This window comes from Canis aureus, chromosome 5, assembly GCF_053574225.1.
Source record: "Canis aureus isolate CA01 chromosome 5, VMU_Caureus_v.1.0, whole genome shotgun sequence".
Taxonomy (NCBI): Eukaryota; Metazoa; Chordata; class Mammalia; order Carnivora; family Canidae; genus Canis; species Canis aureus.
Window position 1 is genome coordinate 34,013,761 of NC_135615.1, and position 27,739 is coordinate 34,041,499.

The 27,739-nt window shown below is 41.0% G+C and overlaps 1 long non-coding RNA gene across 3 annotated transcripts; it reads left to right on the forward strand.

Annotated features, from left to right (window-relative positions):
- The first annotated feature begins 1,292 nt into the window (after positions 1-1,292).
- LOC144313393 (uncharacterized) lies at positions 1,293-27,739 on the forward strand. Of its 3 annotated transcripts, none has more exons than XR_013379053.1 (5): positions 1,293-1,523; positions 3,874-3,960; positions 4,387-4,823; positions 7,552-7,631; positions 26,066-27,739. It is a non-coding gene; the product is annotated as an uncharacterized LOC144313393 (long non-coding RNA). The 3 variants fall into 3 exon arrangements; XR_013379052.1 differs by lacking the exon at positions 26,066-27,739 and adding an exon at positions 13,114-13,251; XR_013379054.1 differs by lacking the exons at positions 1,293-1,523; positions 26,066-27,739 and adding exons at positions 3,467-3,603; positions 13,114-13,251.

Consider the following 27,739-nt stretch of genomic DNA (forward strand, 5'->3'; position numbering starts at 1 on the left):
GTCCCACGTCGGGCTTCCGGTGTGTGGAGCCTGCTTCTCCCTCTGCCTCTCTCTCTCTCTCTCTCTCTCTCTCTGTGTGACTATCATAAATAAATTTTTTTAAAAATCCTGTAGTAGCTAAGGGGAAAACAAAAAACAAAACAAAATAAAACCAAAAAAACGCTGCCATTTGGTGAATTTTGAAGAAAGTCTTACACCGGATGGCATAAATGTTTTCCCCCGTAAATCATGGCTATCACCTCCTTATACTCACTTCACACAAATGTGTGAGCATTTTATGGCTGTATTAAAATGCATTTGGATTTCTCGAGGAAAAAGTATGATTTTCTAGTCTAATAATGTCTTAAATTTGTCAGTAGCTTGTAAGAACAGCTTAGAAGAAGCACTTAAGCATGTCAACAAGCAGAGTACATTTATACCCATTTAAAAACGGTTCGAGATATTAGCTAGTAAAACAAAAGCAGCACCGGATTAAAGAATTAATTAAACTTGACAAATAGAGCTACAAGTAGACGTGGAATTGCTGTAAGCATGAGAAGTAGTATCTTCAGGACTCACTTGTTTCTAGCAAAAAAGTGAATTAACTCCTAGATGCAAAGTAGGTGCAATAATCCAGGGGAGGGGGATGGGGGGAGAACTCGTAAAAGCAAGTTACGGGCACTCGGTGACACGTGCTTGTGTGAAGAGACCGCAACAGGGACTACGTGCGGCTGAACACTTAGAACCGTTTGGGGAAATGAAGCCAATTTAGCTGGAAAAATAAATACTTGAAGTTTTAGTAAGAACCGTGCTCGTGGGATCCCTGGGTGGCGCAGCGGTTTGGCGCCTGCCTTTGGCCCAGGGCGCGATCCTGGAGACCCGGGATCAAGTCCCACATCGGGCTCCCGGTGCATGGAGCCTGCTTCTTCCTCTGCCTATCTCTCTGCCTCTCTCTCTTTCTGTCTCTGTGACTATCATAAATAAATAAAAATTAAAAAAAAAAAAAAGAACCGTGCTCGTATCATGGAGACACACATCACCGAGGTCCAGAAGCCCTCAGAAACCACAAAAAAAAAAAAAAAAAAAAAAAGAAGAAAAAAAAAAAAGAAACCAAGCGAAACAAAACAAGACTAGGAGGGGTTTTCTGCATCGTTCCACTAGGGCTCGGAATGGAATCGCGCTACTAGACTCTTTGGGAACTGCCCCAGGGAAGTAAGACTTTGGTAGATGACCTCGTACTAATCGTAACCATGGCGGAAAGGAGATGAGCACGTCGTCCCATTGTCGTCAGAATCCCCTGGGAGACAGAGGCCTGGACCACGCACACACTCCTTGGCCTGTGGCCGAGGGAGGGTGTCACAGGCCCACATCCTGTCTCCCCCCGCTCGGGACGTGTTTTATTTATCTTGCTTTATACACACGTTAAGTGGGACATGGTCAAAACCCTTCTCGTTTCCTCCACGTAGGCAGAGCTGACCCTGCAGACGCTGGAAGTTTTCATTCGGGTCAGCAAGTTGTGGACGTGAAGTAGGACTTTAAAGTAGGTGAGAGAAAAAAAAATAATAATAAAATAATAAAGTAGGTGAGAGTCTCTTAAACCGATGTGATGACCACTCACAAGGAGAAAAGAAAAAGAAATTCCCTATTTCCCCACCCCCACGGTGCACCTATGTTATTTAGTTCTCTCTCTCTCTTTTTTTTTTTAAGATTTATTTATTTATTCATGAGAGACACAGAGAGGGGGGTCAGAGACACAGGCAGAGGGAGAAGCAGGCTCCATGCAGGGAGCCCGACATGGGACTTGATCCCGGGATCCTGGGGTGACACCCTGGGCCAAAGGCAGATGCTCAACTGCCGAGACTCCAGGTGCCCCTTAGTTTTCTTGAATGTTCTCTAATTATCTGGTGTGATCTGCCCATGACAGAGGAACCAATTATGTGAGACCGCTACCTGACACAGCCACCAAACGTACTGACCATGAGATGCTTTCTCTGATACGTCCTGCCGGGCTGAACGCCAAAGACCTGCTGCCATGGGTCGGCTCCAAGCTAAGCCCACCAATGTGCGTCCACGTCCACTTGCAGGGGGGGTGTAGCTCTCAGTTACACAGTTTGTGCTTGGAAACCCTCAGGGGAGCACGATGCTCGGAGACCCCAGTTATTTGCACTATTCTGAAACCCTCGTTGGAAGTAGGTCAAGGCACCCTTAGGCTTCCCCAGACAAGACAGTCTTCCATATGAACGCCCTCCCTGTTCTCGTCTCATCTTTCCATGACACTTAAGTTGCCACCCCCATGTACGGAGGTGTTACGTGGAGTCAAAGTCCTAGACAATGGTTAGAGGCAATGCATTGCCTTTAAATAGCATGTTGTACACTCACAATAGCCAGAAAGGAACACCTCCGCACGATGTGCAATGCACAACTAACACACACTACATGATACCAGAGGGCTCACAGACTCTGCCCTGATGTTGATGCACGACGGTGCAGTTCAGTGTCTTCTGCATCTGACTTGATTGGGGTTTGGATGAGGACCAACACATCACCCAAGCCCCCTCGCTCATGGCTGATTCCATACATCAACCTGAACTGGGATCAGAGAATTCTCACCCAGGAAATTAAAAGTAGAATCAGGGTCGTGATCCTCACTGCTGTTCGGGATGGAGGTGCCCATGTGACGGTCGTGGATGGGCCCCTCCCACGCACAGCTCACAGTGAAGGACACTGGGCGTAACTGCCAGAAGCAAGCAGAAGGCTGGACTGGCCTTGGTGGCCCCCGCACGCCCGACACGCCTCAGGCTGATTCCACGTAGAGCACAAACGCGAGGCCGGAGGCGGGTCCTCCCTCGTCCTCTGTCCATGAGTGTAACGTGAAATACATCCTTGGGCACTCGTGTTTTTTTTACTTCTTTAAACCCATTTGCTTTAGGAGCAGCTCTGGGTTTCCCCTTGGGTGAGCATACGTACCGGGTGCAATCATTCTCTTCCTCGGTTAAGAGGTGCCTTGGAGATGCCCACAGTGAGGACAGAGAGAGAGGAAACTCCCCACGTGCCAGTGATGGTGATGCCACAGGACTTTCTCCCGTCACCAGTCTCAGGACCCCCGTGGAATCCCAGCTGCCGAGGCGCAGGCTTTCCCTGCCAACAGTGGCCACGGCCAGCAGGGAGCCGCACCTTTTTTTTTACACATTAAAATCAGCATACATTTTATTTTTAAGCACACAATAAACACTAACCTTTTCCAGGGCTACTATACCCTCCATGACTTCTCATACAGAATTGGGTAGAATTGGAAGAAGTTGTTTCTGGTGAGGATGGCGATGATCAAGAACCAAGACACAGGAGGGGCGCCTGGGTGGCTCTGTTGGTTGAGCGTCTGACTCTTGATTTCAGCTTGGGTCATGATCTCAGGGCTGTGGGATCGAGCCCTGTGTTGGGCCCCAAGCTCAGCAGTCTGCTTGGGATTCTCTCTCCTTCTGGCCCAGGGGACTCCTGGGGATTAATCCTGAGCAGAATTCTCGAAGACGACTCAAGTTTAATCAAGTAGGAAGAAACTGGGAAGGAGTGATATTGGGAGCATTGATCAAGAGAAGGCATACACAACAGATCTGTATTCACTGGCTGGTAGGCACCCTGTTGACACCCCAAATATTCTTAAGCTAATCTTCAGTGTCAGCGTGACGTTAGAACCAAGTGAGACCTGTAAGGAGTAGATGCAAATTCTAGAACAATTCCTGGGGCTGAGGCACATCACGTTCTCAAGCGTTTCTTTCCAAGTTTCTGCAGATAACACTCACTTCCCTACTCACAAAACTTGGGAATTGCAATGATCCCAGATGCATGCTCTTCCCTCATTGCAATAATTTCATCATTTGCTTTACCCGGTGATCTCAGGTCGCTATCTGCATGCATCCTGGTACCACTGAGCCCTGGACAGAGGACTGTTAGCATCTCACTGGGAGCCACTGCTGTGCAAAGCAGGTACATCAAGGCTTAATAAAAAACTCTTTTACATGTAAGCAATAATCGACTCTCCTGAACTCCAAAGATCGGCTTGAATTGGTGCAAAAGCCATAATCATTAGTCACAAGACAAATTAATTAGCAGTGTCCCTTTAGCTGCATGATAAACTCACTTGTTTGGAGACTAAGTTCTTCTTAATTTAGAACCTGCTCAACCCCCAGAAGTGTGAGAGCTTGTCCAGGAACAATCCCTCCTGGCTCCCTGATCCAGGGCTCTGCGTGCTTGTGAGAACCCTGAAGATTAAGGCGACCTTATAGGGATCTGGGTTGGGAGCCTCAGAGACGATGTTGGAATGGGTTTTTTTTTGTTGTTTTTTTTTGGGGGGGGGGTTGTTTGTTTTTTAATGTGAGATATAGTTGACACACAATGTTATATTCACTTCAGGTACACAACATAGCGATTCGATGACTATCTACATTATGAAATGCTCCCCACAAGAGGTGTAGTTACCATCTGTCACCACACAAATTTATGACCATGTTGGAATCATCGTAACCACACTTGTGTTCATTGTTTATCACCCCCGACTAAACAAATTACCATGTTCCTGCATGTTATTTCGCCGTGAGCACGAGGTAAACCTCTGCTGATACCGAGCATAGATAGTTCAAGATGTCTGAGCCCACTGCTAATGGGCCTCTGGTTTCCTGTAGCCTTTGTAGCCCAGAAAATTTGGGAGGACTACATAGACCTCAAGACCTGGGGTTGACTGGGTCTCCTAAATCTGAGGATTATAACTTCATGCTCCTTACATCCAGCACTCATCATCTACCGTCGTGTCATTTTGTTGGGGACACTGCCCACCATCTGACCTCTGTCAGGTAAGGATACCCCCTGCCCCCCCTGCCCCTCCCTGGCTTATTCATTATAGTGTAAATAAAACATGTGCTGCCCATCAAATGCCACCTCTGCATAAGCAATGAGGTCACGCATCTCCAGGGCTGAGAAATTACGACCGGCCGGCATGCAAACAAGACAAAAAGCTGGACTGGGTCTTGGATGAAACTCTTTGAGGGCCAGCCTCCGGTCTGCCCTTTACAGAGGGACCATTCCATACCCATCCCAATGTACTTCAGGTCTTGCAGTCCTCCTTACAGGGAAGCGTTGTTCTATTTGTGTTCGCTGTCGGGTCTTTAGTACGTGATAGCTCCCCAGAGGATCTGGCCTTCAGAGGAGAAGGCTGCTACACCCTGGTGTTCGTCACTGCCACGATGGCTCTCTCAGGTGGTCGGGGAGCACTGGCAACTATGTGGGAGTTGGGGTACCTAAAGTAAGTGTCCCTTATGGTGCATGTTCCACACGGCGAAGTAAATGGGACAGAAAGTTCATATTCAGAAAAGATAAATGGGGCTGGAGGGAGACTGGAACTAATTAGGATTCAAATTCACACTTTCTGGTCTATCCTGATATTCATGACTTGGAGTCAAGTATTAGAATTTTGGTCACACACATACAGATGAAAAATACATCCATGCAGAAGGCTGACCAATGACCAAGTAGTCAGAAGACGGAATTTTTCTTTCAGTTCCCTGGAATCATGAGTAAATGTGTGACTCCAACACAGGCAATGGCATTTGATTTGGCTAAAAAGGCACAAGTGGGGAGAGCCATGACATCAGTCCCTCCTGAAGCCAACTGTCCCCGGTTACATGAGGAACTCAATTGAATGGACTTAACTTCCCAGGCAAGTCACCTGGGTTTCCATACAAGTTACTGTCTGGAGAACATTTGTCAAAACAGTTCAAATGTCTCAAAATGTCTCAGCTGCACGGCCACCCCATGGACCTCAACAGCCATCGATGCCATGGTCTTCCTGCACTTCCAGTGCTCCTGACCCCAAGACAGGCTCTGCCCCACTTGGTGGTGGAGATACTGGGGCTGGCATGTCAGAGCCATTAGCACAAACAAGATCCCTGGACATGTGTCCTGTTCTCCTCAAACACTGAGGACCATGGACATGTCCATCTGAATAACAAGTCTATTATTTCCTTCCTCAGGCCTTCCTCAATTCCCAAATCATCTGTTCCAAAAAAATATAATTGAAGAGAGATCAGGAATCAATGTTATTCTACTGTGTTTTAAGTGTGAAAACAGAAGTGTAATATTATGTCTTGTTTCTAAACCAAGCATAGGGGTGTAACTTGGCAAAAAAAAAGAATAAAATTCCATGGGTGGGCTGGAGAAATACAAAAAAAAAAAAGTGAAATAAGATGAGCTGCATATGGCTGTGATGTAGTTGGTGCCAATAAGTGATTCATCCCAGTGTGTGCGCTTATGCGCTGAGCGCTGCTCTTTGCAGGCTGCTTAATGAATGTGTGCACCCCCAGCTATGCAAGTCTGCAGCCCCAATAAAGAGGCCACAGCAGGAAGATCCGTGGACTAAGGCTCTGGTTTGCACTTACTCTAAAAAAATTATTTGATGAGGCACGTTAATCTCTCTGCGTAGCTTATAATTAGAACTGCACTTACATTTCCACCTGACTAAGTGATTTTGAGAGGCTTTCAAATTTAGGTTATGAGTTTTATTATGGCCCCGTTATTAAACCTGAGCCCTGCTACCCAGAGCCCGATGTCGGTAACAGCCAGGGGACCTGGCCTCTGTCCGCCGAGCACGCGTTTTGCTGCTGGTGCCACGCAGTCCAAGAGTTTTTGAAGGGATGCACATTTGCAGCAAATCACACTCCTCTCAGTAATGAGAAACGAGGCTCCAGGGGAACCGTTTATTTTGTAGACTACAGCCACGAGCCTTCGGGGAGTCCTTCCAGCTGCCAGGCGATCGCCTAAAATCCCGAGTCCCTTCGGTCTCCTCCAACCTCCACAACCCCTGGGCCTCCCCTAGCGGACGCCCTGGCTTCCCGCTTCCAGGAGAGCAGCCAGCTGAGGACCCAGCCCGCAGCCAAGAGCACGGGCTCCTCGGGTGGCACAGTCCTCCCTGCCCTCGCTGGGGACGGCCTGGTGCTTCTCTGTGGCCCCCGCCACTGGCCAGGCCACGTCCCGCCCTGCCTGTACACGACATTATGCAGCCATTCCCACACACATCAACTTTTAGTTTTCATTAAAAAAAAAAAAAAAAAAAAATCTGGTTTTTTCCCATCAACTTCTAAAATGTTGCTATTTCTCCCTTTAAAAACAAAAACACAACCCTAATTCCTTTTCCCTGGCTAATTATTTCCCCACTTTCTTCTCTCTTTTTGTAGAGAATGTCGGCATGATGTTGTCTCCACATCAGCGCCTGAGTCCCTTGTTTCTGAAATCCACTTCACTTTTGATTCGATTTCACTTCAATTCAAATCCACTTGGGTATTTTGCTGGCCCCTCCCCTGGTTCCACTGAACCTATTATCAAATTTACCATTGCTCAATCTTCATCTTACTTATCAGGAACATTTGAAATGCATGGCTAGCTTCTCTTCTTTGAATCACTTTATTTATTTGTATCTACTTTGCTTCCAGGTCGCCGCAGCTTCTGAGCTTTTCTTGGTGGTTGACTTGTACTGAGTCCATGTAGCCAAGCTGGAGCTCCATTTCCTAAAATCCCTTCCTTTCACAGGGCTGACGGATTGGACCACATGAGGTATTTTGTGCCAGACTTGGAGGGAAGCAATAAAGCAGCAACATGTCTCTTTGAAGGTTGGTGTGGGGGCCCGGGCACAGCTGGGGCTGTTTTGCTGTGCATCTTGCTGAGGTGGGGGGCGGGGGGAGGTGCAGAGCATGAGGAAAGCCTGCAGCTTCTCTCCTTCAGTTTCTCACACTCTTAAAATAGGCCCAGCACCAGAGGCTGTCACTGCTTAACCATCTCCCACAACCCTGTAAAACGAATCTCTATAACAAATTCCATATTTTATACCAGCCCTAGTGCTTCTGCTTTCCTGATCACACCCTGACTGGTATCTGCTCCTACCCACATATTCTTTCTTTGTCCTCTTTTCTGGTTCCTCTATCACTGACTTCATAACATTGGAGTGTCCCAATTCCAGATTTGATCCTCTTCTATTTTCTGTCCACTCACTTTGTTGATCTCATCCAGTCTCATACCCTTGGATGAAATCTATATTCTTAATATATAGATAGATTAGATCTAAGTGTGGGTCCAAGTCTAGAGCTAGGGCTAGAGCTAAAGATGGACCTGATGGAGATGATGGAGATAGTGATGTTGGACATGGAGATGGAGATGGAGATGATGAAGATGGTGGAGATAATGAAGATGATGGTGATGATAAAGACGGGGATGATGGAGATGAAGATGAGAGAGATGAGAGAGGTGATGGGCATGGAGGTGGGGATGATAGAAATGATGGAGATGGAGATGGTGGAGGTGATGAACATGGATATGCTGCAGATGCTGGAGATGGTGGAGAAGGTGGAGTTGATGGACATGGAGATGGAGATGATGGAGATGATAGACATAGGGATAGAGATATGTGAGATAGAGAACTCATAATATCTGGAAGTTCAGAGCCATGTATCAAACTGCATATTCCATACTTCCATTTGGTTGTCTGACATGTCAAATGCAAGATGTTCAAAAAGGAACACCTGCTCTGATAAAATGCGCCCTCCCGACCAGGAGATAAGCCTTCTCCCTTTCCACTGGTGCTAGCTCCTCCTCTCCAGTTGAGGGAGATAAAGCCCTTCTACTCAAGCCTGACTTCTCTCCTCCAATATCCAATCATTTAGGAAATATTTCAGCAACGCCTTCCCAGGAAACGCAAAGCTCGCACAATGGCTTAGATTACCTTACATGACCTGGCTACTCATTTACGGGCCTTTTTTCCCGCTTTTCCCCACTCCAGCAACACTGGATTCCAGGCAGTTCCCCAAGCATTCCAGGCACGTTCTCCCTTTGGGCGGCATCTTCTAGAAGTTTCTTCTGTCCAGAATGCTTCCTTTCCTTGTTCCCTTGGCTAACCCACTCATCTTTGAATCCTGTTTTAAGTAGCTAAACTTTAATAAGGTTAGGCTTGACTCCCTGTTTAATACTATAAACCAGGCACCAACCTCTTTGTTCTGCTTTCTATCACTTTTAGTTTCTACAGCATCTTCAATCTTCTGACATTGTGCGTAACTTGCTTATATTTATTGTTCTCTGACGTCCCCACCAACATGAAAGGTCCACTGGCATGGAAACTTTGTCTCATGGTGCATTCCAAACGCTAGAGCAGAGTGTGCCTTGTAGTACTAGGCGCTGGACAATTGTTTGTGAATGAACAAACACAGGAGATGAATTTTTCTTCTTCCAGTGTGGACATTTTGGCTCAGTTTCCTCTTAGACTCAAGACACCGGCATCAGGCTTGTCTTCTTTCTCATCCAGACTACATTCCTCCTCTTCTGCCCTTCCCTCACCCTGCCCCTGGCTGCACCTACACTCCACATCCTTCTGGCCTTTCCATCTCCATCCACTTGGCAATATGTCGTCTACATGATAGCAAAACTGCTAAGCATCTGATCATTGAGAACTTTGACGTCTTCCTTTACGTTATGAAATGAATTTAACAGATAATACGTCATGACATGCTGAGTGCCCAGGGAAATAACAGTGAACAGGAAATAGTTTCTACCTGTTTTTATTAAATAGAAAAACATTTATCGATTCAAATAAAACAAGTAATCATACTAGCATGCCTATGGGGATGGCAGTGGGGAAAAGTGGTTATTAATAATATCTTAGAACTTTTAGAAGCTTACTGTTTTTGTTATTCAAAAAAAGCCAGCAGGGCCTCCAGAGTATTCATCTCATTCACCACACTTTCTGAAATCAGGGGCAGTGTGGGAAGGCAACTGCATTTTAAAATTTTCTCTTTAAATTTTTTTCTCTTTTCTTTTTCTTTTAATTTAAACTCAGTTAGCCAACATATATGAAGTTTTCATAAATGGATAGGTCACATGGTAATTAACAGGCGATATTTTATTAATGGAAATAGTTATCTCATTTTTAAAAATACATATAAACTTACATTCCTCAAAATTCCATAGCATAAACAAAGAGTGACTTTGACAATCTTCAAAATATCCCTTTCATCTCATCATTACTTTTAATATCTCTTGCCTGCATTTCCTTAGTACATTATCCATAGTCTGTTTTCTTATGATCCTCAAGAATAGAATCGCATTTAAATAGTCTCTTATTGTATTTTGCACAGCATAGTAATATTGTTTAGATTAATCTTGAAAACTCTTTAGGTTTAAGAAAAGCGATCATTTTGAACAATCATTGTGAAAGCAGGTTAAGATTAATGGCAATACACACTGAAAGAACACTTGAAAAGATGCTCATATGTGAAAAAGCTAAATACTCATATGTGAAAAAGCTAAATATATTGGAAATATATTTATAATACATTTTACTGTAAAGAAGAAAAATACCCTGGACACTAAACTGAGAGCTGGGATTAACTCTTAGTGAGGTGGAAAGTAATTACAGGATTTTTCAACCTTCTGTGTTTTGTCATACTTGAAAAAAAAAGTGACTTGTGACTATGAAAACAAAAAATAATGCGTTTAATTAATATATAAATATGGACCAGATAAATCAATCTTTATCCTCTTTAATTTGGACATTGATTTTATAGCTTGCTAGTTCACTTTTATTCTAAGGGAGGGTTTATTATACTGTAAGTTAAAAATTTATTAAGTGGTTTATTTACACTTCATCTTCTAAAAACCAACTTTCAGTTTTACATATAGAAATTTATGATTGTAGAATATGTAACCAGTTGTCCAAGGAAAGAAAAATGAGGTTGAACAAATTGCATATTTATGCTCATGCCCCCTTTTCTAAGTATTGGAAAGATACTCAGAAAAATAATATACATATAAATTATGTATTACTGAAGTGTCTTCGCCTACCAGGACTGGCTTTATAGGTATCCTGCTATCTATTAGAATAAGAAATAGTGATAATTTCTACAACACCCTCCAGATTTAAATTCCTGCAAAATTTTTCTACATGTAACATTGTTGTCAATAAAAAAATTTTAGAATCCAGTGAAATTTTCCCATACTTAGCATTGGTTTTCTTTATTAGAAAGTATTTCCTTCATACAGTGAAAGCTTACAATTATTTTACAGAGAAAATTGCATGCAGATTTGATTACAATATGTCACAATACTTCAATATTCCAACAATTGAATCCTGTAGTCAGATAAACTATGTGTGATAAAGTAAAGGTATCTTTTTTCAAAATAAAATCAGTGGTTGCCAGGAGATACTGTGCTTGCTCACAAAGAAAGTCTAATCATATCTCCTGTCTCATTAGTAATAAATGTCGTTATTAGTTCAAATAACCTCAAACCTGTGTTCAAATATTTCCTAGGTTTCTAATTGCCTGTCCTCTGGCTGACACTTCAAGTATATATGCGGGACTTTTATTGGGTACTTAAAATGAAAAGTAGACTCTTGTCCGGAGCCAATTTCCTCCGTTCTAACAGGAAAGGGAAAAACAATAACTATTTCCAGTAAGGAGCAAAGAGCATTTCTTTTTAAATGGAACAATCGTCACGTGAGAACTGGTTTTCCATTCGAATTCTCCAACCTACCCTCTAGCAAAAAGCCAATGTGAGACTGGATTTTTCCAGTGCTTTTCTACCTGTTGACATTTTCCCAGAATATCTTTTTATATCTGAGAGGACCGCTTGCCTACATGGGGACTCCTGCCCCACACCATCTTTCACTGAATTTTAGGACAGAGAACCCCAGACAAAGAAATCTCATGGGGCGGTCCCCACTCCACCACCTTTCCCGGGCAAAGCAAACATGCACTGTGGTGCTGTTTTCTTAATCTACGAAATAAAAATCATGCTTTTACAACCGTCTTCGTTTAACTCAAAATCAAAGTATTTTGGAAATAACATGTAGTCTGAAAACCAAATTGTATTAAAGGATTATTAGTAAGTCAGACTTTTGTTTCCTGCATAACTACAACCTCTTGGTATGACCCTGAATAAATCCCCCAAATATGGAACATTTATGATCCTTCCTGATTCTGGTTGTTCTGGGGATTGGCCCCATATTTCTCAGTAATGAGCACACTGCTATTTCTTGATTATCTGCTCCAAACTTTAGCTATGTATCCCTGTGTGTGACGATCAAGTTTATTTGCATGCTCCCCCCCACCCCCCCCACCCCCCCCACCCCCCACCCCCCCCCCCCCCCGTCCACTCGCTCAGTAGAGTCTAACACCTGTTGATTACTTTGGTAATTTTAATGGTATATACTTAACAACTTCTATTTCTTTCTTTTCTTTCCTCAGAAATGGACTCTCCATCTTGATCCCTCATTTTGTAAAATGATGGGACTGTTCGCACACTTGTGCCCACCTCCCCTGGCTCCTTTGACTCTATCATCAGAACCTCTACAATGGGGAGTTTGGTAACATTTGCATGACAATCTCACACCTCTCTATCTCCTGTTTTATGAGCCCTTTGATTCTGATTGCTGAAAATGCATTATGTATGGGCATTTTTCATCGCTGAGAATAATGATTAAATAGTCTCCTAGGATGAAATTTCTTTTCTTGAAAAACTTTCCTGAATGTTCCTCAACCTTCAAACAGAAATGATTCTCTTTCTTAAGAATATCCTTTTGTTCTTTTGTCATATACTTAATTTCTTGCAGCATCCCCATCACACTGTCTGACCTCCCATCCTCTCGACCCAGAGATCTTGCCCTGCTCCCTTCTTCCTCTGTTCCAGTAGAAAATAATTGATCTCTACAGAGCTGTCCCCTGAGATGTGCCATGTGCCACTCTTACCTATTGGAACCATTCTTCTTAGATCTCAGTTCTGTTTGCTCGGTTTAGTACCTGTCTTCCTGGAGAGCAACCTCAAATCACATCTGCAGAAAATCCGCATGGGAAGATAAACAGTGTGAATTCTTGAATGTCCCCAAATCTAACACGCCTGTAGACACTCCACTCTTGGGACTTTGGATGAAGTCTAAGAGCATCAGACCCCTTCTTGAAAACACCTGGATGAAAATGCTTCAGGGACAGCATATTATTTGTGAAGTTGGAACAGGGGGTAAGGCTGGGAGGGGTGTGTGTGTGTATACATGTGCACACACCCATAATCAAGTAAACTCTGCTGGTTTTTTTGTTTTTTTTTTTTTTACAGCACATCTCACTCTGACCTTGCAGTTTCAGGGGTCAAGGCCTCTGCACCCTTCTGCCCAAGGGCAGCTCCCATCTTCACTCCCTCCGACTCCCCTCCATTCTGCCAGTAGAGCCACATAAGGAAAAATATATAAAGATCCTTTCCTCTATCTCGAAATAGATGATTAGTTCAAGTGAGAGGCTTTATAAATAATAAAATCGTAATTATTATTTCAAAATAAATTCTTATGTTCTTTTTCCTTGGATTTTTTTCTTTTGAGTTTCTCCCTTTTTTAAAGATTTAATTTATTTATTTGAGAGAGAGAGCAAGCACAGCAGGGTGGAGGGGGAGTGACAGAGAAGCAGACTTTCTGCTGAGCAAGAAGCCCGACATGGGACTCCATCCCAGGACCCTGAGAACATGACCTGAGCCAGAGGCAGATGCTTCACCAACAGTCACCCAGGCATCCCTAGGGGTATCTCTTTTAATATATCTATTTATAAGTCTGTAGATAAGAAACACAAAATAAATTATCATACCATGTCAAAACCTATTGAGGAAAAGATGATGAATTTTATCTTAGCCCTTATCACGTAAATGTGTGTATGTATATATGTATATACACATATATATAATATAATTTGATATTATATATATTATATATAACTTTTCTGCTATTACTATAAAATGTTTTTGCATACCACAATTGGAAAAGTCTCCCATTCATTTTTCAAACATTAATTAATCTCATTATTTTCTATAAAGTGTACTAGGAAAACAATATTCAAAGATAAATAAGTAGCTCAGATTCTAGTTAACTTGATTCTTTTTAGTAGTGATTTTAAATAAATGTTAGTTGTACAAATTTTTCCTTTAAATCAGCCAAACATGCATTCATTATATAACGTACTTTCTTCCATTGATTTATGTAAGATTCAGTTTACTAGACTCTAAAAGTCTATGACTACATTTCGTTATTCATTCATTCATTCATTCATTTGCAATGTCTCCCATGATGCCTCAAATTTAACAGGAGATCAGTGAATGGGTGCTGGCTGAAGAGAGCCCTTTTAGGAAAGCATACAGACCTCATGATATAATTATATAAGCCTTTATAATATTTCAGACAACCCTTCAGAATGTTCTTCAATGTAAGATTATCCTAACTGACCTCAAGATAAAGTTGGTCTTCTAGTTTGACACTGAAACATCAAATTAAAATGTAAATACCTAACTTAGCATTAAAAAAAAAAGGAACAGAAAATATACCATTTGGTTGCACGGAAGGTCAGATTAATTATCAGATTGGCTAGACATCTGAAATAGATCACGCCCTGGGTGAAGGGGATGAATGGGGGGGCAGAGGGGTCCACTGGATGTCAGGAACATTCCAGAACATGGCAGTACAGCTACAGATTGTAGGTCAAGAACACACTTTGGGAGAGGGGAAAGTATTGTAAGAGAGAATACTTTGAAATATTCAGAAATGCTTATCTCTGTATTCCATAGAGAATATTACAGTTGCTCTAAATAAATGTTGGAGTCAGACTATAATTGACTTTTCTTGAATCAATCTTGACTGAACATAAATGTTGGCAAGATTTTTTTTCTAAAGAGCTCTTAATGTAAAAGAAATTCCTGCAATGCTACAACATATAATCCTATCTGTAGGAAAACGAGTATCAAAAATCCAGAAAGAGAAAAACACAATAAAGCTAATATCTATTTTTAAAAATCTGAACTTGATATGTATAAATAAGGTTGAATTAAGGCTAATGAAGTTTACTCTTAGCTCAGTAAATGTGAACTAATCAAGCATTTATGAAATTTGGCCTTTAATTCTTCTTTTAAATAGCTTATATAGAAAATGGTAACATCTCTTATCATTGGTACATATAAATACCCACTCTTGACTAGCATCTTACCAAATGGATTTATAACAACTAATATTTAAACAGAAATAAGGGCAGCCTGGGTGGCTCAGTGGTTTAGCGCTGCCTTCAGCCCAGGGCGTGATCCTGGAGACCTGGGATCCAGTTGTACATCAGGCTCCCTGCGTGGAGCCTGCTTCTCCCTCTGCCTGTGTCTCTGCCTCTCTCTCTCTCTCTCTCTCTCTCATGAGTAAATAAATAAAATCTTTAAAAAAAATTTTTTTTAATAAAGAAAAATATCAGGAGGATTTCAGAGGAGTGTCATTAGTAAAGAAAGGACAGAGAAAACACTGCTCCAAAATATCATTGGTGGGTGGTCCATTTCTATAACAGCAGTGTGAGATCTGTGGGCCCAGTGCTGTAGAAGAGCACCTATAACTAGTAACTAGAAACTACTGAACAACACAATCAACCAACAAAGTCTACCTGCCATTACTCAACACACCAACCAATTAGTGCAAATAGACTTTTGTTTGAGCACCTGTGCAACAAACCTCAAGACAAATTATATCTTGACTCACAAAACAAATCTCAAATATTTAAAGCATTAAAATCATATAATATGTTCTCTGATGTCAATGAAGTCAAATTGGAAATTAGTAACAGAAAGAAAATGGGAAATTCTACAATTATCTGAATATTAAGCAACACACTTCTATATAATCCATAGGTTATAAAACAAGTCTCAAAAAATGTAAAAATACATAGAACTGAATGAAAATGAAAAGTCAAAATAAAAATATGTCATTTAAAACTCTGCTATAGGGAAATTTTTAGCCCTAAATATTTACAATTAAATATGAGAGTTCTCAAATCAATGATCTGACCCAAGAAACAAGAAAAGGAAGGGCAAAATTCCCACAATAGAAGCAGAAAAAAGGAATTCGTAATGAGTGCAAATAAAAAACACCAGTAAAGTCAATAATTCTATCAAACTGTCAATGTTGAAATTAAAGAAAGCACATCACTAACTACAGGAATGAAATAAGAGAATATCACAACAGATCCCATAGCAAATTACAGGGAGTATGAGGGAATTACTGCAAACAAATATATGTGCATAAATTTCACAACTTTCAAAAAATAGATCAACTACTTGAAAAACACAACTACAAAAACTCAACAGAAGTGAGTGTGACCAACCAGAAGAGTCTAGTACTCTATCAAAGAAATTGAATTTGTAATTTAAAACTCTTGCAAAACAAACAAAAACCTCCACTCCATTGCCAGATGATTTCACCAGAAAGTTCTATCAAACATTTTTTTTTTTAAGAGAGAGAGGAAGAAAGGAGAGAAAATCTCAAACAAACCCCTCGCTGAGCATGTAGCTCTATGCAGAGCTAGATCCCTGGACCCTGTGATCATGACCTGAGCTGAAATCAAGAGTTGGATGCTTAACCGACTGAGCCTCCCAGGTGCCTCCTACCAAACATTAAGAAGAAAGAGGAGGAGAAAAAGGAGAAGAAAGAATGCTGACTAGTCTCTCTCATGAACTTCAATGCAAATATTCTCAATAAAATATTAGCAAGTGCAATCAGCAGCGCATAAAACAGAATTATATATCATGTTCAAGTGAGTTTTATTTTAGATATGTAAGTATGGATCCATATTAAAAAATAATCAAAGTTATCATCCTACCTAAAAGCTAACAGAGAAAAGACATATGATCATATCATTGACTCAGAACAAAGTTTTTGACATCTAGTACTCATTTATGATTTAAAAAATGGATAATTTATATAAAATATATCAATTTATCAAAAATAGCAATCCTCCAAAACTCAATTTAAGGAGACACAGATAATATGAATAAGCCTATCTCTTAAAGAAATTACCTTAATAATTAATAAACTTTCAGGCTCAGATGGTTTCATGAAAGGTTTCTACCAAACATTTAATAAGTTATACCAATTCTCTACAATCTCTTTCAGAGGAGTGAAGCACAGGGAATATTTTCTACCTCATTAAGTAAAGCAGCATCACCCTAATACCAAAGCCAGACAAAATGTTATAAGAAAGGAAAACCATAGACAAATACATCTGAACATAGATGCCATAACTCTGAAATATTAGCATATAGAATCCAACAATTTAAACAAAGACTTATATACTATGACCATATTGGTTTTATTCTATATACACAATGCCAATTTAACATTTAAAAAATGAACTTAAAAATCAATAAATCTAATGTATCACACCAATAAGCTAAAGAAGAAAAATCATTTAATCTTACAATAGATGAGAAAAAGCATGTGGCAAGATCCAACACTAACATGATTAATGAAAATACATGTTTCTGTGCATAAACCGGAAACAGAGAGGAACTTCAACTTGATAAGGGATATCTAAAAACCCCATATCAAATACTATTCTTTTTTTTAAGATTTTACTTATTCATGAGAGACACACATAGAGAGGGGCAGAGACATAGGCAGAGGGAGAAGCAGGCTCCCTGCTGGGAGCCTGATGTGAGACTCGATCCCAGGACCCCAGAATCCACCCTGAGCCGAAGGCAGATGCTCAACTGCTAAGCCACCCAAGTGTCCCAGCAAACACTATTCTTAATCATAAGAAATTACATGCTTTTCCCAGAAAGACAAGAACACAAGAAAAAGACAAGAATGACCCCTCCATCGCTCACTCCTATTTAGCATGGTACTAGAAGTCCTAGTTAATACAATAAGACAAGAAAAATAATTAAAGATACACAGATTGGAAAGGAAGAAATAAAACTGTTTTCAGATACATGACTTTCTATGTAGTTCAAAGAGTTAACAAAAAAGCTTTTAAAATAAATAAGTGATTATCACAAGATTGCAGGATACAAGGTTAATATAAGAAAAGTCAATTGCTGTTCTATATACCAGCAATGTACAAATGTACTTTGAATTTTAAAACACATTTAAATTAGCACCAAGGGGCGCCTAGGTGGCTTAGTTAGTTGAGACTCTGCCTTTGGCCAGGTCATGATCCCAGAGTTCTGGGATCGAGTGCTCCACTGGGGTTCCTGCTCAGAAGAGAGTCTACTCGCCCCTCTCCTGCCACTCCCCACCCCCTTGTGCTCTCTCTCTCTCTCGTTTACTCTCTCTTTCTCTCAAATAAATAAAATATTTAAAAATAATAAATGAATTAAAACCAAAAATATGAAATAATGAGGTATGAAGCTAAGAAAATATGTACAAGATTTATATGACAAAAACTATAAAACATTGACAAAATAAATCAAAGAAAGTCTCAATAAATGGAGAAGCATTTTATGTTCATCTTTAAAAGACTCAATATTGTTAAGATATTGAATTTACTATATTTAATATATAGATTTAATATAATTCCAGTAAAAATTCCAGCAAGTAACTTTGTGGATATCAACAAACTGGTTCTAAAGTTCACACAGAAAGGCAAAAGACTCAGAACACCCAACACAACATTGAAATGAACAAAATTGGAGGACTGTAATCACCTGATTTCAACATTTTCTATAAAAACTAATATAATCATGACAATGAGCTATTAGCAAAAGAATAAACAAGTATGTCCATGAAATGTAACACAAATCCCAAAAATAGCTAACACAAGTATAGTGAACTGATTCTTTTGAAAAAGGAGCAAAGTCAACTCATACCAAAAGTGGATGATCTTTTCAATAAGTGGTACTGGGAAAACTGTATGTTAATAATAATAATAATAATAATAATAATAATAATAATAAATCCTGACACTGCTTACACCTTCATACACACACACATAAAAATTAACTTAAAATGGATCCAGACATCGAATGTAATGCATAAAATCTCTAGAAAATAAAATAGGAAAAATCCTGTATGAACTTGGACATGATGGTGATTTCTTAGATACACCCAAAGCACCCATAAAAGTTGATGATAGGAAGACAAACCAATTAAAATGTGAGTAAAATATCTGAACAGATATCTTCAACTAGGGAGATAGATGGATGGCCAATAAGCATATGAAAATATGCTCCACATCATATGTCATCAAGAGGATGCAAATTAATATAGGACTGGACCTATAAAGGCAAAACCATGGAGACAGTAAAAAGATCAGTGGTTGCCGGGGTTGGTATAGGGGAAGGATGAAAGAGCAGAGCACAGAGAGCTTTTAGGACAGGAAACTAGCCCATAAGACAATATAATGATGGATGAATGTCATTATGTGTTTATCCAAACCCATAAAATGTACACCAAACTGAGCCCTAAGGTAAACTAAGGACTCTCAATGATTATGGTATACCTATCATTGTTTCATCACTGTTACAAATGTACCAGTCTGGAAGGAATTATTGACAGTGGGCAGGCTGGTGGTATGTGGAGCAGGGGGTGTGGGATATCTCTATGCCTTCCTCTCGATTTTGTTGTGAACCTAAAACTGCTCTAAAAAATTGTCCTTAAAAAACAAAATAAAACAATCAATCGAGAAAACAGCACGGAGATGCCACTACTTACCTACTAGCAAGGCCAAAATCCGAAACACTGAGAGCTGGCAAGGTTGTGGAGCACTGGGTTCTCAGTCACTGATGGTGGGAATGCAAAATGGCACAGCTACTTTCTGAGAGAGTTTGACAGATTCTTGCAAAGCTGAACTTGTTCTTAACATACAATCCAGCAATCATGCTCCTTGGTATTTACTAAAAGAGTTGAAAAGTTACGTCCACACAAAAACTTACACGCTGAAATTTATAGCAGCTTCACACACAATTGGCAAAACCTGTCAGCAATCAAGGTGTCCTTCAGCAGGTGACGGATAAGCCGACAGTGGCCCATCCAGACAATGGAACATTATTTAGTGCTGAGAACAAATGGGCCATCAAGCCGTGAAAAGACGCGGAGGGAGCTTGAATGCATATTACTAAGGGGAACGGGCTGATCTGGAAAGGATGCACCTGCATGCCTCCAACTACACGGCATTCCAGGAAAGCCAACACCAAAGCAAGATCGGTGGTCGCCAAGGGTTGGTGGCAGGGATGGAAGCAAACAGGTGGATCTCAGAGGATGTTAAGGATGGTGCAGCTACGTCTGCGTGATAGCATCACGTCAGATACATGACAAATGCATCTGGAAAAATCTGTAGAATGTGCAGGACAAAGAGGGAGCCCTGATGTGCACTGTGGACTTGTGTCAGTACCAACCTGAGACATCCATTCACTAACTGAACAAGCGTGCCCCACCGATGCGAGGGGGACTGTGTATATCATGTGAACTCTCTGTACATTTTGTTCATTTCTTCTGTAAACTAAAAACTGCTTTAAGAAATAAAACTAGTGATAGCAAGAAGTGCTGGTAATAAAAAAAAGAAGAAGAAGAAGAAGTGCTGCTACTGATGTTTTTCCACTGCGTCCTCCTTACATCGCTTATGAGAATGTGAAATGGCACAGCCCCTCTGGAAGACGGGGTGGCAGGCTGTTACAGATGAAGCCTGAGTTTACTGTACAATTCAGAGATTGCACTAGAGGACACATAGGCAAGAGGACCGAAGACTCATTTCCACAACAAAATCCGCACATCACATGAATGTCTGTAGCAGTTTTATTTGTTATAAACTCAAACTGCAAACAACCCAAACATCCTTCAGGGGTGAGTAGTTAACCAGTCTGTTGGCAGTCTATGGTGAACACCCCTTGTGCACCCGTACTATGGAATACCAGCCAACAGTAAAAAGGGGAGGCTCCTGACACTAGCAACGATTTGGGTGAGTCTCAAGGAAATTGTGCTGTGCCAATTTCCAAGTGTTACAAACAATGATTCTATCTATACAGCATCCTGGAAACATGAAAATTTTAGGTTGGATAAGAGATACGTGCTTGCCAGGATTTGGGGAGGGGTAGGCGAGGAGGTGACCATGTCTGTGAAGGGGTGGCATGTGAGGCCCATGTGTTGGAACTCTTTGTATCTTGAGTTCTTGTATCTTGCGTTGTTGGACACGCACATCCACACGTATGACCGAGCTACATAGAACTAAACGCACACCCAAGTACATGTAAAACTGGTAAATCGAGTAAGGTCTGCATATTATGTCATTTTGATTTTCCCCATTGTGATACTGTACTACCATGATGGGAGATGTCATCTGTGGGGTAACTGGGTGAAGGACTTAGGGGGTCTCTGTGAGTTATTATCAATGCCATAGACAATATAAATTGTATTCAAAACTAAATAAGGATTTATCCAGTGGGTGTTAAAGTGGATTATGAACTGAAATATGCAGTGTGATGCCATCACAACTTTTAATATGGAATGCTTTAATTGAACACTATGAAAAATGTATCTATTTGAGAATGAAAAGGTCCAGGATTTCATTAAGCCTTCGCCTTCAGTCTTGAGCCAATGGGTAAAAACACTTGGGCTCGGTGGTAGGACAGGTGAAGCCTATGGTTCCCAGCTTTGAAGGGAAGCACACATTGGCCACAGAGCCCATCTGTCGAGGCCTTGAAACGTCCCCCGGTGTCAGGAGTCATGGCGATCCATAGAATCTCCTTTATGATGACCAAGAAACCTTGGCCTCTCCTTCGCAGATCATCCAAAAACACAATTGTTCTAAAATTTCATGCCTCATGAATGATTGTAGAGCCATTTAGATCTGAAAGATAAATATGAAAAAAAAAAATTCCACATTTCCAAGCCATTGATTAAGACCCTCGAAAACATGAAGACTTTTTTCTTCCTTTTTTTCATTTTTTTTTTCTTGCAAGCCCACTTACAAGTAATTTGAAGAGAGACCATACATTAATTCCCATGTGGGCACATGCCACTTAGCAAATTCTAGAAATAAAGGGACATAAGAAACACAACTTCATCTCTCCACTGATGTCTAATCCAACTGAAAGGGTGATACTCATTACAAAATAAACACAATGGAGAGAAGGTATCTACGTACCTGCCTCAGTGTGTTCACTGAGGAAATATGATGGATGTTAGGAAGGGCATCCATCTGAACCTAAGGAATGATGGATTTTTCTAGGGGAGGGGAAGGGCAGAGGAGAATCCTAAGCAGGTTACATGCCCAGCACAGAGCTCCCCTGTGGGGCTTGATCTCACAACCCCGAGATCATGACCCTGTGATCACGACCCTGAGATCCTGACCTGAGCTGAAATCTAGAGTTGGAGGCTTAGCTGACCCAGGCGCCCCAGAATGATGACATTTTTGCCAGAAAAGAAGGAAACAAGGAGGAGGGCTTGTGGCCTGGGGCAATGCAGCAGGCGTTGCAGAACCCATGCATAATGCAGGAAAATGAACTCAGCGCAGTTTCTTTATCAACAGGCATAAAACTTCTAAAGAGGAACAGCTATTCGTGTGGATATGTTGGAGGAAGATTTCAAACCCCAGAAGACACCAGGGGATATGTAACCAGTCATTTATACAACCTTGATGCAATTTATAATCTGAAGTTCAGAACTGTAAATATAAACTTATCCTACTTTTATTGGTGCTCCAGGACTAAAGATAAAACAATAAGAATATTCCCTAAGTGGCCAACTGTTGCAGTTAATTCTGAAATCTTACCAGCATTACCTGTGCAAGATAATTTTTTTTTCTGTATGGATGCATAACTTCTTACATTCTTGCATATAAATTTCATATATATGTAATGGACAAAAGCAATTTTATTAAATTACTGTCTCAGCCCAAATAATCACCTTGGTTGTTTAGTCTGTACAGATTTTTTTCAGCACCGTAAGGCGCTAAATGAATACTTCTCTTATCACTGCAGTCTCTGATAGACCAATTGGGAGGCTGTGGCTTCTACTCAATGCAGGCTTTATTTTGGCCGCGGACCAATGACATAATGATCAAAGTGAAGGCGTATTCATTTCATATATCCTGTGGGATTGGGAGTAAAAGAACAGGCAAAATGGACTTTGACAACCAGAGCCCAATTTTGAAAATTACTAACCACACGTATAATTTTATTAAACAACAGTGTCAAGCTGCTGGATTAAGTAGAGCTAATAGGTCATTGTCTGTAAAAAGTCAATTAGGAATCAGTGGCATTTAATAAAGTTGATTTTGCGGGATGTCTATCAGAGTCATATTTTTTTTAATAATTAGGGAAGTTTCCATTTTATTCACCTTATTAAAAATGCTTCTAATACTGCCAAGTTTATGAATTTTGATGAAAGTGTTCACTGTACAAATGAATCATCAGTTTGGAGACCAATCATTAAAATTTCATGCTCTCCCCCCCTGCAGACCCCCCGCACATTACTTTTCCTTCAAGCAGTAACACACCGGGGAAGCTCTGAAGCTGTGAGCTGTAGGCTGGCCTTCCTACACTTTCTTACTGTTCATTTTCTTTATACTGCATTTATAGTGACTGATAAAATTATTTTGTTATCTCTCAAAACATGGCAACTTTATGCAATATTAATTTTGACTACCACATGCACAGTGAATTCACTGATGATGTGGTCTAGAAATTTGAATAAATTCATTGAGTCTGAAAACGTTGAATCCTGAAGTTTTCTCTGGTATCAGCAGCTCCCAATGTTGAGTGTCTTTAATTTGTGAACTGCTTTGCTTGTGTTTCCCTGCAGTCCCTAACCACAGGACCAGTGCATTCACTCGACCATAATTACGGTTCACAAATCATCTTTTGTAGAACCTGATCAAGAGACTTTGCAAAATCATTTTCAGAAATGCAATTTTTCATCATCTCCTTTTACTATCTGTCAATATAATTTATAACTGTCATTTTAAAGCTTTAATTTCCTGGTGGATATTGCATTATTGCGCATCCAGGATAAAGGATTAGGAAAAGCCACATCCCTTAGTGCAAACGTTCCGGCAGACAGAAGTTTGCTTTTCAGGGTTTTGCTCACTAAGCTGATCTTCCTCAATCCCATGCCATCCAAAAGCTAATTTCCACACCCTCTTTCTCATGCCCATCCGGAAAGAGGTGCAAGAGCTTAAAACTAGAAAATCATCTTAAGTGAATTTCCATATAATTTAACTCTTGAATGCTTTGCTGTCCTTGTGGTTTTCGTAAAACCCCACAGGTCAAGAATTTAAATAAAATAAAGGTATACACACAAAATATACATTATCTAGCTGCCTTTTGAGCTCCTCAGAGCCTGGTCTTCTTTTTTTTTTTTTTTTTTTTTTTTTTTTATGCTTCTGTATTTTATTTTATTTTATTTTATTTTATTTTATTTTTTTTTTTATTGGTGTTCAATTTACTAACATACAGAATAACACCCAGTGCCCGTCACCCATTCACTCCCACCCCCTGCCCTCCTCCCCTTCTACCACCCCTAGTTCGTTTCCCAGAGTTAGCAGTCTTTACGTTCTGTCTCCCTTTCTGATATTTCCCACACATTTCTTCTCCCTTCCCTTATTTTCCCTTTCACTATTATTTATATTCCCCAAATGAATGAGAACATATAATGTTTGTCCTTCTCCGACTGACTTACTTCACTCAGCATAATACCCTCCAGTTCCATCCACGTTGAAGCAAATGGTGGGTATTTGTCATTTCTAATAGCTGAGTAATATTCCATTGTATACATAAACCACATCTTCTTTATCCATTCATCTTTCGTTGGACACCGAGGCTCCTTCCACAGTTTGGCTATCGTGGACATTGCTGCTAGAAACATCGGGGTGCAGGTGTCCCGGCGTTTCATTGCATTTGTATCTTTGGGGTAAATCCCCAACAGTGCAATTGCTGTGTGTCAATGTTACCCAGGGCAATATACACGTTTAATGCAATCCCTATCAAAATACCATGGACTTTCTTCAGAGAGTTAGAGCCTGGTCTTCTTGATGGATGCCTTTCATGTAGAAGATCCATTCTCACTCTCCAAAAATTTCAGAAACATGGAACACAAAAGGATACTCCAACATGTGAATGGGGTCTCTAAACAAGGAAGGGACAGACCTGGAAAGGATGACCACATATGTGGGTGGGAGGAAGCACGCTGCTGGGGGAGGGCTCGGCGGCCACTCGGCTACTTCTTATGTAGCTGTTTGTTTTCTCTCATTTTCTGACCTTACCCAGGCAATCTGTCCCCCAGATGCATGTAGTATGTGTGTCTATCTCCAATCCCACTCATGATAAGAGAAAAATCCTTTTTCTAAAAGATTGATTGACTGATTGATTTTAGAAAGAGGAAGGAGAGAGAGTGGAGGAGAGGGACAGCTGGAGGGGGGAAGGGAAACCTCAAGCAGACTCCCTGCTGAGTGCAGAGTCTGATGCGGGGCTCTGTCCCAGGACCCGGAGATCATGACCTGGGCCGAAACCAAGAGTCAGACACTTAACCGACTGAGCCACCCAGGTGCCCCAAGAGAAGAATCTTACATGGTTAAAGAAAGGGGGCCACATCAGGAACTTTATCATATTGGGAGTAATCCATGCAAAAAACAAATGCTTCCCTGGTAGTGTGTGAGAGACCAGGAGCCCTGTGTCACTTAAGGACTTCAAATGGGACCCATCCGTTGTTTCCAAAACCATAGTGGGCAGCTGCCATGAGGGTGGGTGAGTTCTGTATGTATACAAAGAGGACGGCGGAGCTTATCACCTGTTGGCAAGAGATACACTTAGAAAAGACCAAAAGATGTTCACGAGTCAGGAGAATTTCGAACAGCTTATAATCAGAGTATAAGAAGAGTGCAATTAAATGTTGAAGTATATGCTAAGAGGCTTACTACTGGGGCACCTGTGGGGCTCAGTGGTTGAGCGCCTGCCTTCAGCCCAGGGCATGACCCCAGGGTCCCGGGATCGAGTCCCCTGCATGGAGCCTGCTTCTCCCTCTGCCTGTGTCTCTGCCTCTCTCTTTCTTTCTGTTTCTCATGAATAAATAAAAAAAATATTTTTTAAAAAGCCACACTATCAAATGTACAGGTTTAATGGAGTAGAACAAATTCAGTGAAAATAATACTAAGAAACCTTCCTGAAGGAGGTGATATTTGGGCCAGGTGTGAAAAAAATAAATGGATGGCAAGTATTTTATTTTAACATGTCATGAGCATATGCTCATAAATACTAACTTGCAACCTATGTTTTTATTTCTACTCCTTTTCAGAAATAACTGGAGTCAGTAGCTTTCCTGTACATCACAAATAGCCAATTATAAAATATAATAAAAGAGGAGTTTCTTCAATCCAGAAAAGATGGAATACTTACATCTCACCACATTCCTCCCACCAAAAACCATGAACACTGTGCACAAAACAAGCACAAGGCTGCAAGGGTGGTGTTTCTGGAGTTCTCCTTCTGCCTTCTATGGATCCTGGGTTGGGGGCTAGAGAAGCCTACAACCCAGACACATCAGCAGGATCAGATTCTGTTAAAGGTCCCAAGAAAAGCCAGCTCTCTTGCCACAGCAATAATAAAGGGGCAAATCTCAGAAGACAGAAGCCTCTTGACCATGACCAGCTCAGGCTAACATCGTGAGAAACACGCAAACACAAATCAAGAGAAAACAGGAGAGGCTGTATGAATATCGAGTTAAGTAGACTGCACAGCAAAGTGACAGCATCAAAGCTGAGAGCTGAACTTTGCCTGACACAGGCAGTACCTACCACAACTACACTATCTGTGTGGGTGTGGAATCCCACGGCATTTACAACTCCTCCTGCGGTTGGTTTGGGACCATGAGCCTGAATTATCTGCTGTGTGACATTGTTGTAAGTGACGTGGTACTTCTGGGTCTAGCCACAGATCTCCTTGTGCTTTTCCATTATTTTCCACATCGACCTTGGAAGCCACATGACCTACACCGTCCCTGTGCCCAGATCCCAGAGTCACTGCATGGAGGCGAGCATCCAGGTGGGGTGCCACCTAACCCTCACTGTGACTTGTGGACTTATGTGTCACTGTCACTAATGCAACAAAGACAATTCCACGGGGACGTGGGACTGGAATTCAGCTTTCAGTTGTAACTAGAGCGCCTTGGAGAATGATGACACATGAACGGCAGGGAGCTTAACTGTATTATTCATTCGAAATACTTGGTTTAGCAAAATATGTGAATGAATATTGGGCGAATAAGTATCAAAAGTCCACAGACCCGCTAATGACTCCATGATTCAGTGTCTGAAGGATCTTTAATTTCCCCAGGAAAGATTTCACTCACATCACATCTTTACGTTCGCATGCAGTGAGTGCTTATAAAGCCAGTGCCAGAAACTGCAGTCTAGTCTGACACGTTGGCTCTAATCTCCACAGCAAACCGGCCTGGGATCTATCATTTCTCTTCCACTGAAACAGATATCCAGACTCACGGAAGTTAGGCAGCACAAACAACTGAACAAAGTACAGTTCTAATCTAGGTATTTGTGGCGTCAGAGTCCAGGTTCTTGCCACTAAAATTTCTAACTCACTGAAACCAATCTGTGTATTTATAACGCTATTTTTTTTTCATTTTGTGAATTTCACATTAGAACCTAGTACACACTAAATTAACAAAATGCTGCTATTGCATTTGAAAATCTGTAAATTTTTTTTGAGAATCTGTACATTCTTTCCCCGTTGGGTGCTGTCTTCTATTAGCTCAACCTTGTGAATGACGTTGTTCTAATGTTCTACATGCCAATGTTGTTTTCATCTGCTGGATTTATCAACTTGTGAGTTCCTTGGATAAATATCTGTAACCATAAAAATAACATTTTCATGCAAATCTGTGTTTTCCCTCTACATATGAGAGTTGAGATCATTTACAAAATATGTACAATATCTATTTGCAGAAAACAAAGGA